Genomic DNA, 18867 nt, shown 5'->3' with positions numbered 1-18867 from the left:
CAAGATCAAAATTGTTACTGTTTTCGTCCTACCATATTTACTGAAGGAAACAATGAAATACTAACGTAGATATAATCGATCATATTCCACTGCAAGTTTGTGTGGCTTTGTGTGCATTTTAAACACCAATACCCGTATCAATCTCTCTTGAGAAAAAAGAATAGAAACCAAATTGAGTAGGTTCCAGAGTGATTCGAACACTCGGTTTCTCGCTTACTAGACTGAAGCGTTAAACAAATGTGACCCGTGACCACGTGGAATTGTGTGTTCAAATTATTATGTCATTGAGGATTACAAGGAAAACCTATACGGCAACTGCACTGCCTCTAAAGCCTCTGTTTACTTAAGTGGAGATTACAGGAGAGACATACATCAGTGCAGCAACTCCCGGACCACATACGATACATACAGTTCTATATGGAAAGTTGCATTGGACATTCAAATACAATCTTCAATGTTGGTTTCAACTTTTGTCACAAGGCCACCAATTGCAAGAAGGAGTAAGACGATACAACTGGAACTCCTTTTATCGACCCAGGAAGAATGAAAGACAAAGTCGAGCTCAGTTGAATTTGAATTGAGAATCTAAAGTCGGGCGAAATGCTGCTAAGCATTTTGTCCGGTGAGGTAACCACTCTACCAGTTAGCTGTTATAATGCAATATTCGTTTCAAATTTTGGAAGAAGGGCAGCAATTTTGGGCGAAAGGGGTAAGTCCAATATGTCATGCGCAAGCATTTGTGATTCTGTACGCATTTCAGGGACCAATATATCCATCAAAATCATATGCTCTATGGGGCAAAAAGAAAAAAAGATAATACATGAACAACAGGTTCAGATTCAGGCTCCGGAGGGATTCGAACACTCGACCTCCAGTTTACTAGACTGGCGCTCTAACCAACTGAGCTACGGAGCCAGGTTGCATGCAGTCTTTCAATTATTATTGTTATGTCTTCAATTATAGCGTAAAAAATTTCAATAACGTTACTACGTGGGAAACTCATTTTCCTGACCAACTTATAAAGTCTGTGGTTTCGTCAAATCGTTACAAGGTCTTCAACATATTTACATACAGTTCTGGGTTCATAACCCTCCCCGCTCTACTTTGGTTTCTATCCTTTAGGTTTCTCTTAAATTTAGAAACGCTGACACTCTTAAGGTCGATATAATCCATTATAGACACCTGTTAATGTATCAGGGATTTAGGAAAAGAGATGACAAACCTTCAGGGAAGGAGAAGACGGTGTGGCTTTCCGTGCACTCAAGTGATCCAATTGGCAGAAGCGTCTGTACACTTTGAGATAATATTACAATTCTGCTGGAAATATTTAAATTGGTTGAAATGCACCTCTTGGGTAATCTGTATGAGGAATGACATGACAATGTGGGGATAGCATCACAAAGGTGATGCTAAAAGTTCGTGAGCCACTGTCATGTATATATATATACCGTAGTTTTCGGTGTATGACCTGCAGTTTCTTTCTGTCAAATAGGCATGAATGGGTCTTACGCAGTTGTTAATACAAGATGCTCGGGATATTTTCGGACTGTTTTCGTTTCTCATTTGTTTTGTAACTAACTGATTCCCCATTTTTTCATGTGTATTTATTGTATCCCAGTGGGCACTGCGTGAATTAAGTTGTCATTTTCGAGGTGACGGGTCTATGGGCAGTGCAGTTCATAGTCCGGAAATTATGGTGCGCGAATGTATGTCATTTTTTTTTCATGTTAATTATCCTGCAATTTATAGGGGACTGCGAATCATCGAGAAAACTGTAAGGGGACCGGCACATAAAATGTTTTGAAAAGTTTGAGAACAACATCCATCTAACCTGAATTTGGAGCCACATCATATCAGCGTCTTTAAAGTATTGTGACGTCAACAATGGTAATTTCAGTGTAAAAAGAATACTTACATAGAAAATGTACTTAGCAATTATATTGATGTTCATTGTTCTTAGGTGATACCACGTTACATTATCCACTCTTCTCTTTTTACGTTCGTATCTTTTTTAATATTAATCAACAGAACATTCTTACTAGAACTTCTTTATAATTGCTATAAAGAAAACAGGAGAGAGATACAGCCGTAAATCCTACTTTAATTTAAGATATAATGTCGTCTTCTTCGTCGTGAGTTATATTAGACATAATATATTGTTCATCATTGATGACTAACGAAATGACGAACGAAGTTTTACGTGAATACTTGATTCGCTGGAAATAGCAGCTGTTTGAATAAATCCTCTTTCAGCAAGATCAAAATTGTTACTGTTTTCGTCCTACCATATTTACTGAAGGAAACAATGAAATACTAACGTAGATATAATCGATCATATTCCACTGCAAGTTTTTGTGGCTTTGTGTGCATTTTAAACACCAATACCCGTATCAATCTCTCTTGAGAAAAAAGAATAGAAACCAAATTGAGTAGGTTCCAGAGTGATTCGAACACTCGGTTTCTCGCTTACTAGACTGAAGCTTTAAACAAATGTGACACGTGACCACGTGGAATTGTGTGTTCAAATTATTATGTCATTGAGGATTACAAGGAAAACCTATACGGCAACTGCACTGCCTCTAAAGCCTCTGTTTACTTAAGTGGAGATTACAGGAGAGACATACATCAGTGCAGCAACTCCCGGACCACATACGATACATACAGTTCTATATGGAAAGTTGCATTGGACATTCAAATACAATCTTCAATGTTGGTTTCAACTTTTGTCACAAGGCCACCAATTGCAAGAAGGAGTAAGACGATACAACTGGAACTCCTTTTATCGACCCAGGAAGAATGAAAGACAAAGTCGAGCTCAGTTGAATTTGAATTGAGAATCTAAAGTCGGGCGAAATGCTGCTAAGCATTTTGTCCGGTGAGGTAACCACTCTACCAGTTAGCTGCTATAATGCAATATTCGTTTCAAATTTTGGAAGAAGGCCAGCAATTTTGGGCGAAAGGGGTAAGTCCAATATGTCATGCGCAAGCATTTGTGATTCTGTACGCATTTCAGGGACCAATATATCCATCAAAATCATATGCTCTATGGGGCAAAAAGAAAAAAAGATAATACATGAACAACAGGTTCAGATTCAGGCTCCGGAGGGATTCGAACACTCGACCTCCAGTTTACTAGACTGGCGTTCTAACCAACTGAGCTACGGAGCCAGGTTGCAGGCTGTCTTTGAATTATTATTGTTATGTCTTCAATTATAGCGTAAAAAATTTCAATAACGTTACTACGTGGGAAACTCATTTTCCTGACCAACTTATAAAGTCTGTGGTTTCGTCAAATCGTTACAAGGTCTTCAACATATTTACATACAGTTCTGGGTTCATAACCCTCCCCGCTCTACTTTGGTTTCTATCCTTTAGGTTTCTCTAAAATTTAGAAACGCTGACACTCTTAAGGTCGATATAATCCATTATAGACACCTGTTTATGTATCAGGGATTTAGGAAAAGAGATGACAAACCTTCAGGGAAGGAGAAGACGGTGTGGCTTTCCGTGCACTCAAGTGATCCAATTGGCAGAAGCGTCTGTACACTTTGAGATAATATTACAATTCTGCTGGAAATATTTAAATTGGTTGAAATGCACCTCTTGGGTAATCTGTATGAGGAATGACATGACAATGTGGGGATAGCATCACAAAGGTGATGCTAAAAGTTCGTGAGCCACTGTCATGTATATATATATACCGTAGTTTTCGGTGTATGACCTGCAGTTTCTTTCTGTCAAATAGGCATGAATGGGTCTTACGCAGTTGTTAATACAAGATGCTCGGGATATTTTCGGACTGTTTTCGTTTCTCATTTCTTTTGTAACTAACTGATTCCCCATTTTTTCATGTGTATTTATTGTATCCCAGTGGGCACTGCGTGAATTAAGTTGTCATTTTCGAGGTGACGGGTCTATGGGCAGTGCAGTTCATAGTCCGCAAATTTTGGTGCGCGAATGTATGTCATTTTTTTTTCATGTTAATTATCCTGCAATTTATAGGGGACTGCGAATCATCGAGAAAACTGTAAGGGGACCGGCACATAAAATGTTTTGAAAAGTTTGAGAACAACATCCATCTAACCTGAATTTGGAGCCACATCATATCAGCGTCTTTAAAGTATTGTGACGTCAACAATGGTAATTTCAGTGTAAAAAGAATACTTACATAGAAAATGTACTTAGCAATTATATTGATGTTCATTGTTCTCAGGTGATCCCACGTTACATTATCCCCTCTTCTCTTTTTACGTTCGTATCTTTTTTAATATTAATCAACAGAACATTCTTACTAGAACTTCTTTATAATTGCTATAAAGAAAACAGGAGAGAGATACAGCCGTAAATCCTACTTTAATTTAAGATATAATGTCGTCTTCTTCGTCGTGAGTTATATTAGACATAATATATTGTTCATCATTGGTGACTAACGAAATGACGAACGAAGTTTTACGTGAATACTTGATTCGCTGGAAATAGCAGCTCTTTGAATAAATCCTCTTTCAGCAAGATCAAAATTGTTACTGTTTTCGTCCTACCATATTTACTGAAGGAAACAATGAAATACTAACGTAGATATAATCGATCATATTCCACTGCAAGTTTTTGTGGCTTTGTGTGCATTTTAAACACCAATACCCGTATCAATCTCTCTTGAGAAAAAAGAATAGAAACCAAATTGAGTAGGTTCCAGAGTGATTCGAACACTCGGTTTCTCGCTTACTAGACTGAAGCTTTAAACAAATGTGACACGTGACCACGTGGAATTGTGTGTTCAAATTATTATGTCATTGAGGATTACAAGGAAAACCTATACGGCAACTGCACTGCCTCTAAAGCCTCTGTTTACTTAAGTGGAGATTACAGGAGAGACATACATCAGTGCAGCAACTCCCGGACCACATACGATACATACAGTTCTATATGGAAAGTTGCATTGGACATTCAAATACAATCTTCAATGTTGGTTTCAACTTTTGTCACAAGGCCACCAATTGCAAGAAGGAGTAAGACGATACAACTGGAGCTCGTTTTATCGACCCAGGAAGAATGAAAGACAAAGTCGAGCTCAGTTGAATTTGAATTGAGAATCTAAAGTCGGGCGAAATGCTGCTAAGCAGCATTTTGTCCGGTGAGGTAACCAATCTACCAGTTAGCTGCTATAATGCAATATTCGTTTCAAATTTTGGAAGAAGGCCAGCAATTTTGGGCGAAAGGGGTAAGTCCAATATGTCATGCGCAAGCATTTGTGATTCTGTACGCATTTCAGGGAACAATATATCCATCAAAATCATATGCTCTATGGGGCAAAAAGAAAAAAAGATAATACATGAACAACAGATTCAGATTCAGGCTCCGGAGGGATTCGAACACTCGACCTCCAGTTTACTAGACTGGCGCTCTAACCAACTGAGCTACGGAGCCAGGTTGCATGCAGTCTTTCAATTATTATTGTTATGTCTTCAATTATAGCGTAAAAAATTTCAATAACGTTACTACGTGGGAAACTCATTTTCCTGACCAACTTATAAAGTCTGTGGTTTCGTCAAATCGTTACAAGGTCTTCAACATATTTACATACAGTTCTGGGTTCATAACCCTCCCCGCTCTACTTTGGTTTCTATCCTTTAGGTTTCTCTAAAATTTAGAAACGCTGACACTCTTAAGGTCGATATAATCCATTATAGACACCTCTTAATGTATCAGGGATTTAGGAAAAGAGATGACAAACCTTCAGGGAAGGAGAAGACGGTGTGGCTTTCCGTGCACTCAAGTGATCCAATTGGCAGAAGCGTCTGTACACTTTGAGATAATATTACAATTCTGCTGGAAATATTTAAATTGGTTGAAATGCACCTCTTGGGTAATCTGTATGAGGAATGACATGACAATGTGGGGATAGCATCACAAAGGTGATGCTAAAAGTTCGTGAGCCACTGTCATGTATATATATATACCGTAGTTTTCGGTGTATGACCTGCAGTTTCTTTCTGTCAAATAGGCATGAATGGGTCTTACGCAGTTGTTAATACAAGATGCTCGGGATATTTTCGGACTGTTTTCGTTTCTCATTTGTTTTGTAACTAACTGATTCCCCATTTTTTCATGTGTATTTATTGTATCCCAGTGGGCACTGCGTGAATTAAGTTGTCATTTTCGAGGTGACGGGTCTATGGGCAGTGCAGTTCATAGTCCGCAAATTTTGGTGCGCGAATGTATGTCATTTTTTTTTCATGTTAATTATCCTGCAATTTATAGGGGACTGCGAATCATCGAGAAAACTGTAAGGGGACCGGCACATAAAATGTTTTGAAAAGTTTGAGAACAACATCCATCTAACCTGAATTTGGAGCCACATCATATCAGCGTCTTTAAAGTATTGTGACGTCAACAATGGTAATTTCAGTGTAAAAAGAATACTTACATAGAAAATGTACTTAGCAATTATATTGATGTTCATTGTTCTCAGGTGATCCCACGTTACATTATCCCCTCTTCTCTTTTTACGTTCGTATCTTTTTTAATATTAATCAACAGAACATTCTTACTAGAACTTCTTTATAATTGCTATAAAGAAAACAGGAGAGAGATACAGCCGTAAATCCTACTTTAATTTAAGATATAATGTCGTCTTCTTCGTCGTGAGTTATATTAGACATAATATATTGTTCATCATTGGTGACTAACGAAATGACGAACGAAGTTTTACGTGAATACTTGATTCGCTGGAAATAGCAGCTGTTTGAATAAATCCTCTTTCAGCAAGATCAAAATTGTTACTGTTTTCGTCCTACCATATTTACTGAAGGAAACAATGAAATACTAACGTAGATATAATCGATCATATTCCACTGCAAGTTTTTGTGGCTTTGTGTGCATTTTAAACACCAATACCCGTATCAATCTCTCTTGAGAAAAAAGAATAGAAACCAAATTGAGTAGGTTCCAGAGTGATTCGAACACTCGGTTTCTCGCTTACTAGACTGAAGCTTTAAACAAATGTGACACGTGACCACGTGGAATTGTGTGTTCAAATTATTATGTCATTGAGGATTACAAGGAAAACCTATACGGCAACTGCACTGCCTCTAAAGCCTCTGTTTACTTAAGTGGAGATTACAGGAGAGACATACATCAGTGCAGCAACTCCCGGACCACATACGATACATACAGTTCTATATGGAAAGTTGCATTGGACATTCAAATACAATCTTCAATGTTGGTTTCAACTTTTGTCACAAGGCCACCAATTGCAAGAAGGAGTAAGACGATACAACTGGAGCTCGTTTTATCGACCCAGGAAGAATGAAAGACAAAGTCGAGCTCAGTTGAATTTGAATTGAGAATCTAAAGTCGGGCGAAATGCTGCTAAGCAGCATTTTGTCCGGTGAGGTAACCAATCTACCAGTTAGCTGCTATAATGCAATATTCGTTTCAAATTTTGGAAGAAGGCCAGCAATTTTGGGCGAAAGGGGTAAGTCCAATATGTCATGCGCAAGCATTTGTGATTCTGTACGCATTTCAGGGAACAATATATCCATCAAAATCATATGCTCTATGGGGCAAAAAGAAAAAAAGATAATACATGAACAACAGATTCAGATTCAGGCTCCGGAGGGATTCGAACACTCGACCTCCAGTTTACTAGACTGGCGCTCTAACCAACTGAGCTACGGAGCCAGGTTGCATGCAGTCTTTCAATTATTATTGTTATGTCTTCAATTATAGCGTAAAAAATTTCAATAACGTTACTACGTGGGAAACTCATTTTCCTGACCAACTTATAAAGTCTGTGGTTTCGTCAAATCGTTACAAGGTCTTCAACATATTTACATACAGTTCTGGGTTCATAACCCTCCCCGCTCTACTTTGGTTTCTATCCTTTAGGTTTCTCTAAAATTTAGAAACGCTGACACTCTTAAGGTCGATATAATCCATTATAGACACCTCTTAATGTATCAGGGATTTAGGAAAAGAGATGACAAACCTTCAGGGAAGGAGAAGACGGTGTGGCTTTCCGTGCACTCAAGTGATCCAATTGGCAGAAGCGTCTGTACACTTTGAGATAATATTACAATTCTGCTGGAAATATTTAAATTGGTTGAAATGCACCTCTTGGGTAATCTGTATGAGGAATGACATGACAATGTGGGGATAGCATCACAAAGGTGATGCTAAAAGTTCGTGAGCCACTGTCATGTATATATATATACCGTAGTTTTCGGTGTATGACCTGCAGTTTCTTTCTGTCAAATAGGCATGAATGGGTCTTACGCAGTTGTTAATACAAGATGCTCGGGATATTTTCGGACTGTTTTCGTTTCTCATTTGTTTTGTAACTAACTGATTCCCCATTTTTTCATGTGTATTTATTGTATCCCAGTGGGCACTGCGTGAATTAAGTTGTCATTTTCGAGGTGACGGGTCTATGGGCAGTGCAGTTCATAGTCCGCAAATTTTGGTGCGCGAATGTATGTCATTTTTTTTTCATGTTAATTATCCTGCAATTTATAGGGGACTGCGAATCATCGAGAAAACTGTAAGGGGACCGGCACATAAAATGTTTTGAAAAGTTTGAGAACAACATCCATCTAACCTGAATTTGGAGCCACATCATATCAGCGTCTTTAAAGTATTGTGACGTCAACAATGGTAATTTCAGTGTAAAAAGAATACTTACATAGAAAATGTACTTAGCAATTATATTGATGTTCATTGTTCTCAGGTGATCCCACGTTACATTATCCCCTCTTCTCTTTTTACGTTCGTATCTTTTTTAATATTAATCAACAGAACATTCTTACTAGAACTTCTTTATAATTGCTATAAAGAAAACAGGAGAGAGATACAGCCGTAAATCCTACTTTAATTTAAGATATAATGTCGTCTTCTTCGTCGTGAGTTATATTAGACATAATATATTGTTCATCATTGGTGACTAACGAAATGACGAACGAAGTTTTACGTGAATACTTGATTCGCTGGAAATAGCAGCTGTTTGAATAAATCCTCTTTCAGCAAGATCAAAATTGTTACTGTTTTCGTCCTACCATATTTACTGAAGGAAACAATGAAATACTAACGTAGATATAATCGATCATATTCCACTGCAAGTTTTTGTGGCTTTGTGTGCATTTTAAACACCAATACCCGTATCAATCTCTCTTGAGAAAAAAGAATAGAAACCAAATTGAGTAGGTTCCAGAGTGATTCGAACACTCGGTTTCTCGCTTACTAGACTGAAGCTTTAAACAAATGTGACACGTGACCACGTGGAATTGTGTGTTCAAATTATTATGTCATTGAGGATTACAAGGAAAACCTATACGGCAACTGCACTGCCTCTAAAGCCTCTGTTTACTTAAGTGGAGATTACAGGAGAGACATACATCAGTGCAGCAACTCCCGGACCACATACGATACATACAGTTCTATATGGAAAGTTGCATTGGACATTCAAATACAATCTTCAATGTTGGTTTCAAGTTTTGTCACAAGGCCACCAATTGCAAGAAGGAGTAAGACGATACAACTGGAACTCCTTTTATCGACCCAGGAAGAATGAAAGACAAAGTCGAGCTCAGTTGAATTTGAATTGAGAATCTAAAGTCGGGCGAAATGCTGCTAAGCAGCATTTTGTCCGGTGAGGTAACCACTCTACTAGTTAGCTGCTATAATGCAATATTCGTTTCAAATTTTGGAAGAAGGCCAGCAATTTTGGGCGAAAGGGGTAAGTCCAATATGTCATGCGCAAGCATTTGTGATTCTGTACGCATTTCAGGGACCAATATATCCATCAAAATCATATGCTCTATGGGGCAAAAAGAAAAAAGGATAATACATAACCAACAGGTTCAGGTTCAGGCTCCGGAGGGACTCGAACACTCGACCTCCAGTTTACTAGACTGGCGCTCTAACCAACTGAGCTACGGAGCCAGGCTGCATGCCGTCTTTCAATTATTATTGTTATGTCTTCAATTATAGCGTAAAAAATTTCAATAACGTTACTACGTGGGAAACTCATTTTACTGACCAACTTATAAAGTCTGTGGTTTCGTCAAATCGTTACAAGGCCTTCAACATATTTACATACAGTTCTGGGTTCATAACCCTCCCCGCTCTACTTTGGTTTCTATCCTTTAGGTTTCTCTAAAATTTAGAAACGCTGACACTCTTAAGGTCGATATAATCCATTATAGACACCCGAAGAAACCTGTAACTTTGCGTGTATGTTTTTGAAATCAATATTAGTATCATTCTATCTTGACAAAGAAAAGTAAAAAGAGATATTCCAGAAAAAGCAATAAGCTTCTAGTTCAGTGATTCTCAAACTGGGGTTTTTGTCCCCTAGGTTACCGCGAAGCGATTTTAGGCTTACTGTGAAAGGATGCTGAGTTTCATGAAAACGGATGGCTTGAGACTGGTAAGTTTTAAAATTTCAAGATTTTCAATTTTTGGCATGTTATCATCCTTTTTCTGTCGTTGGCCTCAGAAACCCACGCCACTCTTACACGCACATTTGCTAATTACATTTGTTGTACAACAGGTGTGATAGGCCAATGAAAAATATGCGGGTATAATTGTGGATCGTGCATGTGCTGTCGGTATTCTACGCTCATATGCTTCACCACTCCACTATTGTAATCCAAACGCTTGTATGTCTCTCGCCGTCGCTATCCTCACCGGTACATTTTCCCGCACACCCATTCCCATCACGCATGGTGGCTGGGCTTCATAAGGAATGGTTGCATTTCATGGTAACGAGTTCCGACAGAACTGTCTTCCCAACGGTTATCAATTTGCGGAGGTTTATCTACGAACAAAACCATCAAAATAAAGTCACGAAATCGACTCGATGTCATACCAGCCATTAGCGTTGCCCTCGCCAAAACAGAGCCGTACATAGAAGAGCTGGTTACTTGGCTGTAAATAAAATAACAGACGGGCTGCTTTTGTGAATAAATAACTTCTTATATAACTTTTTTTTTTTTGCTGTCATGTTATGTATCAGGGATGGCAAACCTTCAAGGAGAAGGCGGTGTTTCTACTAAAGTTGTGGCTTTCCGTGCATACTAGTGATCCAGTTGGCAGAAACGTCTGTTCATCTTGGGATGCTATTACAACTCCGCTGAAAATAACAACATTGGTTGAAATGCACCTCTTGGATAATCAGCATGAGGAATGACATGACAGTAGTGGGGAATAGCATCACAAACTTTGCGGAAGGAGAAGGTTATGTCAAAAGTTCGTGAACCACAGTCATGTGCATATATACACCATAGTTTTCGGTGTATAACCTGCGGTTTCTTTCTACCAAATGGGCATAAATGGGTCTTACTCGGTTGTTAATACAGGATGCTCGGTATATTTTCGAACTGTTTTCGTTTCTAATTTGTTTTGTAACCAATTATTCATGTGTATTTATTGTATCCCAATGGGGCATTGCGTGGATTAAGATGTCGTTTTGGGGGTTGCGGGTCTATAGTCCAGAAATCACGGTACAACAATGTATGTCATTTTTTACATGATAATTATCTCGATTTTTGTAGGGGACATCGAGAAAACTGTGAGGGGACCGGCACATAAAATGTTTTGAAAAGTTTGAGAACAACATCCATCTAACCTGAATTTGGAGCCACATCATATCAGCGTCTTTAAAGTATTGTGACGTCAACAATGGTAATTTCAGTGTAAAAAGAATACTTACATAGAAAATGTACTTAGCAATTATATTGATGTTCATTGTTCTTAGGTGATCCCACGTTACATTATCCACTCTTCTCTTTTTACGTTCGTATCTTTTTTAATATTAATCAACAGAACATTCTTACTAGAACTTCTTTATAATTGCTATAAAGAAAACAGGAGAGAGATACAGCCGTAAATCCTACTTTAATTTAAGATATAATGTCGTCTTCTTCGTCGTGAGTTATATTAGACATAATATATTGTTCATCATTGATGACTAACGAAATGACGAACGAAGTTTTACGTGAATACTTGATTCGCTGGAAATAGCAGCTGTTTGAATAAATCCTCTTTCAGTAAGATCAAAATTGTTACTGTTTTCGTCCTACCATATTTACTGAAGGAAACAATGAAATACTAACGTAGATATAATCGATTATATTCCACTGCAAGTTTTTGTGGCTTTGTGTGCATTTTAAACACCAATACCCGTATCAATCTCTCTTGAGAAAAAAGAATAGAAACCAAATTGAGTGGGTTCCAGAGTGATTCGAACACTCGGTTTCTCGCTTACTAGACTGAAGCTTTAAACAAATGTGACACGTGACCACGTGGAATTGTGTGTTCAAATTATTATGTCATTGAGGATTACAAGGAAAACCTATACGGCAACTGCACTGCCTCTAAAGCCTCTGTTTACTTAAGTGGAGATTACAGGAGAGACATACATCAGTGCAGCAACTCCCGGACCACATACGATACATACAGTTCTATATGGAAAGTTGCATTGGACATTCAAATACAATCTTCAATGTTGGTTTCAAGTTTTGTCACAAGGCCACCAATTGCAAGAAGGAGTAAGACGATACAACTGGAGCTCCTTTTATCGACCCAGGAAGAATGAAAGACAAAGTCGAGCTCAGTTGAATTTGAATTGAGAATCTAAAGTCGGGCGAAATGCTGCTAAGCAGCATTTTGTCCGGTGAGGTAACCAATCTACCAGTTAGCTGCTATAATGCAATATTCGTTTCAAATTTTGGAAGAAGGCCAGCAATTTTGGGCGAAAGGGGTAAGTCCAATATGTCATGCGCAAGCATTTGTGATTCTGTACGCATTTCAGGGAACAATATATCCATCAAAATCATATGCTCTATGGGGCAAAAAGAAAAAAAGATAATACATGAACAACAGATTCAGATTCAGGCTCCGGAGGGATTCGAACACTCGACCTCCAGTTTACTAGACTGGCGCTCTAACCAACTGAGCTACGGAGCCAGGTTGCATGCAGTCTTTCAATTATTATTGTTATGTCTTCAATTATAGCGTAAAAAATTTCAATAACGTTACTACGTGGGAAACTCATTTTCCTGACCAACTTATAAAGTCTGTGGTTTCGTCAAATCGTTACAAGGTCTTCAACATATTTACATACAGTTCTGGGTTCATAACCCTCCCCGCTCTACTTTGGTTTCTATCCTTTAGGTTTCTCTAAAATTTAGAAACGCTGACACTCTTAAGGTCGATATAATCCATTATAGACACCTCTTAATGTATCAGGGATTTAGGAAAAGAGATGACAAACCTTCAGGGAAGGAGAAGACGGTGTGGCTTTCCGTGCACTCAAGTGATCCAATTGGCAGAAGCGTCTGTACACTTTGAGATAATATTACAATTCTGCTGGAAATATTTAAATTGGTTGAAATGCACCTCTTGGGTAATCTGTATGAGGAATGACATGACAATGTGGGGATAGCATCACAAAGGTGATGCTAAAAGTTCGTGAGCCACTGTCATGTATATATATATACCGTAGTTTTCGGTGTATGACCTGCAGTTTCTTTCTGTCAAATAGGCATGAATGGGTCTTACGCAGTTGTTAATACAAGATGCTCGGGATATTTTCGGACTGTTTTCGTTTCTCATTTGTTTTGTAACTAACTGATTCCCCATTTTTTCATGTGTATTTATTGTATCCCAGTGGGCACTGCGTGAATTAAGTTGTCATTTTCGAGGTGACGGGTCTATGGGCAGTGCAGTTCATAGTCCGCAAATTTTGGTGCGCGAATGTATGTCATTTTTTTTTCATGTTAATTATCCTGCAATTTATAGGGGACTGCGAATCATCGAGAAAACTGTAAGGGGACCGGCACATAAAATGTTTTGAAAAGTTTGAGAACAACATCCATCTAACCTGAATTTGGAGCCACATCATATCAGCGTCTTTAAAGTATTGTGACGTCAACAATGGTAATTTCAGTGTAAAAAGAATACTTACATAGAAAATGTACTTAGCAATTATATTGATGTTCATTGTTCTTAGGTGATACCACGTTACATTATCCACTCTTCTCTTTTTACGTTCGTATCTTTTTTAATATTAATCAACAGAACATTCTTACTAGAACTTCTTTATAATTGCTATAAAGAAAACAGGAGAGAGATACAGCCGTAAATCCTACTTTAATTTAAGATATAATGTCGTCTTCTTCGTCGTGAGTTATATTAGACATAATATATTGTTCATCATTGGTGACTAACGAAATGACGAACGAAGTTTTACGTGAATACTTGATTCGCTGGAAATAGCAGCTGTTTGAATAAATCCTCTTTCAGCAAGATCAAAATTGTTACTGTTTTCGTCCTACCATATTTACTGAAGGAAACAATGAAATACTAACGTAGATATAATCGATCATATTCCACTGCAAGTTTTTGTGGCTTTGTGTGCATTTTAAACACCAATACCCGTATCAATCTCTCTTGAGAAAAAAGAATAGAAACCAAATTGAGTAGGTTCCAGAGTGATTCGAACACTCGGTTTCTCGCTTACTAGACTGAAGCTTTAAACAAATGTGACACGTGACCACGTGGAATTGTGTGTTCAAATTATTATGTCATTGAGGATTACAAGGAAAACCTATACGGCAACTGCACTGCCTCTAAAGCCTCTGTTTACTTAAGTGGAGATTACAGGAGAGACATACATCAGTGCAGCAACTCCCGGACCACATACGATACATACAGTTCTATATGGAAAGTTGCATTGGACATTCAAATACAATCTTCAATGTTGGTTTCAAGTTTTGTCACAAGGCCACCAATTGCAAGAAGGAGTAAGACGATACAACTGGAACTGCTTTTATCGACCCAGGAAGAATGAAAGACAAAGTCGAGCTCAGTTGAATTTGAATTGAGAATCTAAAGTCGGGCGAAATGCTGCTAAGCAGCATTTTGTCCGGTGAGGTAACCACTCTACTAGTTAGCTGCTATAATGCAATATTCGTTTCAAATTTTGGAAGAAGGCCAGCAATTTTTGGCGAAAGGGGTAAGTCCAATATGTCATGCGCAAGCATTTGTGATTCTGTACGCATTTCAGGGACCAATATATCCATCAAAATCATATGCTCTATGGGGCAAAAAGAAAAAGAGATAATACATAACCAACAGGTTCAGGTTCAGGCTCCGGAGGGACTCGAACACTCGACCTCCAGTTTACTAGACTGGCGCTCTAACCAACTGAGCTACGGAGCCAGGCTGCATGCCGTCTTTCAATTATTATTGTTATGTCTTCAATTATAGCGTAAAAAATTTCAATAACGTTACTACGTGGGAAACTCATTTTACTGACCAACTTATAAAGTCTGTGGTTTCGTCAAATCGTTACAAGGCCTTCAACATATTTACATACAGTTCTGGGTTCATAACCCTCCCCGCTCTACTTTGGTTTCTATCCTTTAGGTTTCTCTAAAATTTAGAAACGCTGACACTCTTAAGGTCGATATAATCCATTATAGACACCCGAAGAAACCTGTAACTTTGTGTGTATGTTTTTGAAATCAATATTAGTATCATTCTATCTTGACAAAGAAAAGTAAAAAGAGATATTCCAGAAAAAGCAATAAGCTTCTAGTTCAGTGATTCTCAAACTGGGGTTTTTGTCCCCTAGGTTACCGCGAAGCGATTTTAGGCTTACTGTGAAAGGATGCTGAGTTTCATGAAAACGGATTGCTTGAGACTGGTAAGTTTTAAAATTTCAAGACTTTCAATTTTTGGCATGTTATCATCCTTTTTCTGTCGTTGGCCTCAAAAACCCACGCCACTCTTACACGCACATTTGCTAATTACATTTGTTGTACAACAGGTGTGATAGGCCAATGAAAAATATGCGGGTATAATTGTGGATCGTGCATGTGCTGTCGGTATTCTACGCTCATATGCTTCACCACTCCACTATTGTAATCCAAACGCTTGTATGTCTCTCGCCGTCGCTATCCTCACCGGTACATTTTCCCGCACACCCATTCCCATCACGCATGGTGGCTGGGCTTCATAAGGCATGGTTGCATTTCATGGTAACGAGTTCCGACAGAACTGTCTTCCCAACGGTTATCAATTTGCGGAGGTTTATCTACGAACAAAACCATCAAAATAAAGTCACGAAATCGACTCGATGTCATACCAGCCATTAGCGTTGCCCTCGCCAAAACAGAGCCGTACATAGAAGAGCTGGTTACTTGGCTGTAAATAAAATAACAGACGGACTGCTTTTGTGAATAAATAACTTCTTATATAACTTTTTTTTTTTTGCTGTCATGTTATGTATCAGGGATGGCAAACCTTCAAGGAGGAAAAGGCGGTGTTTCTACTAAAGTTGTGGCTTTCCGTGCATACTAGTGATCCAGTTGGCAGAAACGTCTGTTCATCTTGGGATGCTATTACAACTCCGCTGAAAATAACAACATTGGTTGAAATGCACCTCTTGGATAATCAGCATGAGGAATGACATGACAGTAGTGGGGAATAGCATCACAAACTTTGCGGAAGGAGAAGGTTATGTCAAAAGTTCGTGAACCACAGTCATGTGCATATATACACCATAGTTTTCGGTGTATAACCTGCGGTTTCTTTCTACCAAATGGGCATAAATGGGTCTTACTCGGTTGTTAATACAGGATGCTCGGGATATTTTCGAACTGTTTTCGTTTCTAATTTGTTTTGTAACCAATTATTCATGTGTATTTATTGTATCCCAATGGGGCATTGCGTGGATTAAGATGTCGTTTTGGGGGTTGCGGGTCTATAGTCCAGAAATCACGGTACAACAATGTATGTCATTTTTTACATGATAATTATCTCGATTTTTGTAGGGGACATCGAGAAAACTGTGAGGGGACCGGCACATAAAATGTTTTGAAAAGTTTGAGAACAACATCCATCTAACCTGAATTTGGAGCCACATCATATCAGCGTCTTTAAAGTATTGTGACGTCAACAATGGTAATTTCAGTGTAAAAAGAATACTTACATAGAAAATGTACTTAGCAATTATATTGATGTTCATTGTTCTTAGGTGATCCCACGTTACATTATCCACTCTTCTCTTTTTACGTTCGTATCTTTTTTAATATTAATCAACAGAACATTCTTACTAGAACTTCTTTATAATTGCTATAAAGAAAACAGGAGAGAGATACAGCCGTAAATCCTACTTTAATTTAAGATATAATGTCGTCTTCTTCGTCGTGAGTTATATTAGACATAATATATTGTTCATCATTGATGACTAACGAAATGACGAACGAAGTTTTACGTGAATACTTGATTCGCTGGAAATAGCAGCTGTTTGAATAAATCCTCTTTCAGCAAGATCAAAATTGTTACTGTTTTCGTCCTACCATATTTACTGAAGGAAACAATGAAATACTAACGTAGATATAATCGATTATATTCCACTGCAAGTTTTTGTGGCTTTGTGTGCATTTTAAACACCAATACCCGTATCAATCTCTCTTGAGAAAAAAGAATAGAAACCAAATTGAGTGGGTTCCAGAGTGATTCGAACACTCGGTTTCTCGCTTACTAGACTGAAGCTTTAAACAAATGTGACACGTGACCACGTGGAATTGTGTGTTCAAATTATTATGTCATTGAGGATTACAAGGAAAACCTATACGGCAACTGCACTGCCTCTAAAGCCTCTGTTTACTTAAGTGGAGATTACAGGAGAGACATACATCAGTGCAGCAACTCCCGGACCACATACGATACATACAGTTCTATATGGAAAGTTGCATTGGACATTCAAATACAATCTTCAATGTTGGTTTCAAGTTTTGTCACGAGGCCACCAATTGCAAGAAGGAGTAAGACGATACAACTGGAACTCCTTTTATCGACCCAGGAAGAATGAAAGACAAAGTCGAGCTCAGTTGAATTTGAATTGAGAATCTAAAGTCGGGCGAAATGCTGCTAAGCATTTTGTCCGGTGAGGTAACCACTCTACCAGTTAGCTGCTATAATGCAATATTCGTTTCAAATTTTGGAAGAAGGCCAGCAATTTTGGGCGAAAGGGGTAAGTCCAATATGTCATGCGCAAGCATTTGTGATTCTGTACGCATTTCAGGGACCAATATATCCATCAAAATCATATGCTCTATGGGGCAAAAAGAAAAAGAGATAATACATAACCAACAGGTTCAGGTTCAGGAGGGACTCGAACACTCGACCTCCAGTTTACTAGACTGGCGCTCTAACCAACTGAGCTACGGAGCCAGGTTGCATGCCGTCTTTCAATTATTATTGTTATGTCTTCAATTATAGCGTAAAAAATTTCAATAACGTTACTACGTGGGAAACTCATTTTACTGACCAACTTATAAAGTCTGTGGTTTCGTCAAATCGTTACAAGGTCTTCAACATATTTACATACAGTTCTGGGTTCATAACCCTCCCCGCTCTACTTTGGTTTCTATCCTTTAGGTTTCTCTAAAATTTAGAAACGCTGACACTCTTAAGGTCGATATAATCCATTATAGACACCTGTTTATGTATCAGGGATTTAGGAAAAGAGATGACAAACCTTCAGGGAAGGAGAAGACGGTGTGGCTTTCCGTGCACTCAAGTGATCCAATTGGCAGAAGCGTCTGTACACTTTGAGATAATATTACAATTCTGCTGGAAATATTTAAATTGGTTGAAATGCACCTCTTGGATAATCTGTATGAGGAATGACATGACAATGTGGGGATAGCACCACAAAGGTGATGCTAAAAGTTCGTGAGCCACTGTCATGTATATATATATATATACCGTAGTTTTCGGTGTATGACCTGCAGTTTCTTTCTGTCAAATAGGCATGAATGGGTCTTACGCAGTTGTTAATACAAGATGCTCGGGATA

At 38.3% G+C, this 18867-nt stretch overlaps 8 non-coding genes across 8 annotated transcripts; all 8 read right to left on the bottom strand.

The window, feature by feature from the left end:
• Nucleotides 1-841: 841 nt before the first annotated feature.
• Nucleotides 842-915, bottom strand: Trnat-agu (transfer RNA threonine (anticodon AGU)). Its single transcript has one exon. It is a non-coding gene; the product is annotated as a tRNA-Thr (tRNA).
• A 2179-nt stretch (nucleotides 916-3094) lies between these two features.
• Nucleotides 3095-3168, bottom strand: Trnat-agu (transfer RNA threonine (anticodon AGU)). The gene has a single exon. It is a non-coding gene; the product is annotated as a tRNA-Thr (tRNA).
• Nucleotides 3169-5350: 2182 nt separating this feature from the next.
• On the bottom strand, nucleotides 5351-5424 carry Trnat-agu (transfer RNA threonine (anticodon AGU)). The gene has a single exon. It is a non-coding gene; the product is annotated as a tRNA-Thr (tRNA).
• A 2182-nt stretch (nucleotides 5425-7606) lies between these two features.
• On the bottom strand, nucleotides 7607-7680 carry Trnat-agu (transfer RNA threonine (anticodon AGU)). Its single transcript has one exon. It is a non-coding gene; the product is annotated as a tRNA-Thr (tRNA).
• A 2182-nt stretch (nucleotides 7681-9862) lies between these two features.
• On the bottom strand, nucleotides 9863-9936 carry Trnat-agu (transfer RNA threonine (anticodon AGU)). The gene has a single exon. It is a non-coding gene; the product is annotated as a tRNA-Thr (tRNA).
• Nucleotides 9937-12889: 2953 nt separating this feature from the next.
• On the bottom strand, nucleotides 12890-12963 carry Trnat-agu (transfer RNA threonine (anticodon AGU)). The gene has a single exon. It is a non-coding gene; the product is annotated as a tRNA-Thr (tRNA).
• A 2182-nt stretch (nucleotides 12964-15145) lies between these two features.
• On the bottom strand, nucleotides 15146-15219 carry Trnat-agu (transfer RNA threonine (anticodon AGU)). Its single transcript has one exon. It is a non-coding gene; the product is annotated as a tRNA-Thr (tRNA).
• Nucleotides 15220-18166: 2947 nt separating this feature from the next.
• Trnat-agu (transfer RNA threonine (anticodon AGU)) lies at nucleotides 18167-18240 on the bottom strand. The gene has a single exon. It is a non-coding gene; the product is annotated as a tRNA-Thr (tRNA).
• Nucleotides 18241-18867: the final 627 nt, after the last annotated feature.

Source organism: Octopus bimaculoides, chromosome 1 (assembly GCF_046866305.1).
Source record: "Octopus bimaculoides isolate indiv1 chromosome 1, ASM4686630v1, whole genome shotgun sequence".
Taxonomy (NCBI): Eukaryota; Metazoa; Mollusca; class Cephalopoda; order Octopoda; family Octopodidae; genus Octopus; species Octopus bimaculoides.
This window is presented reverse-complemented; position numbering and strand designations above follow the sequence as displayed.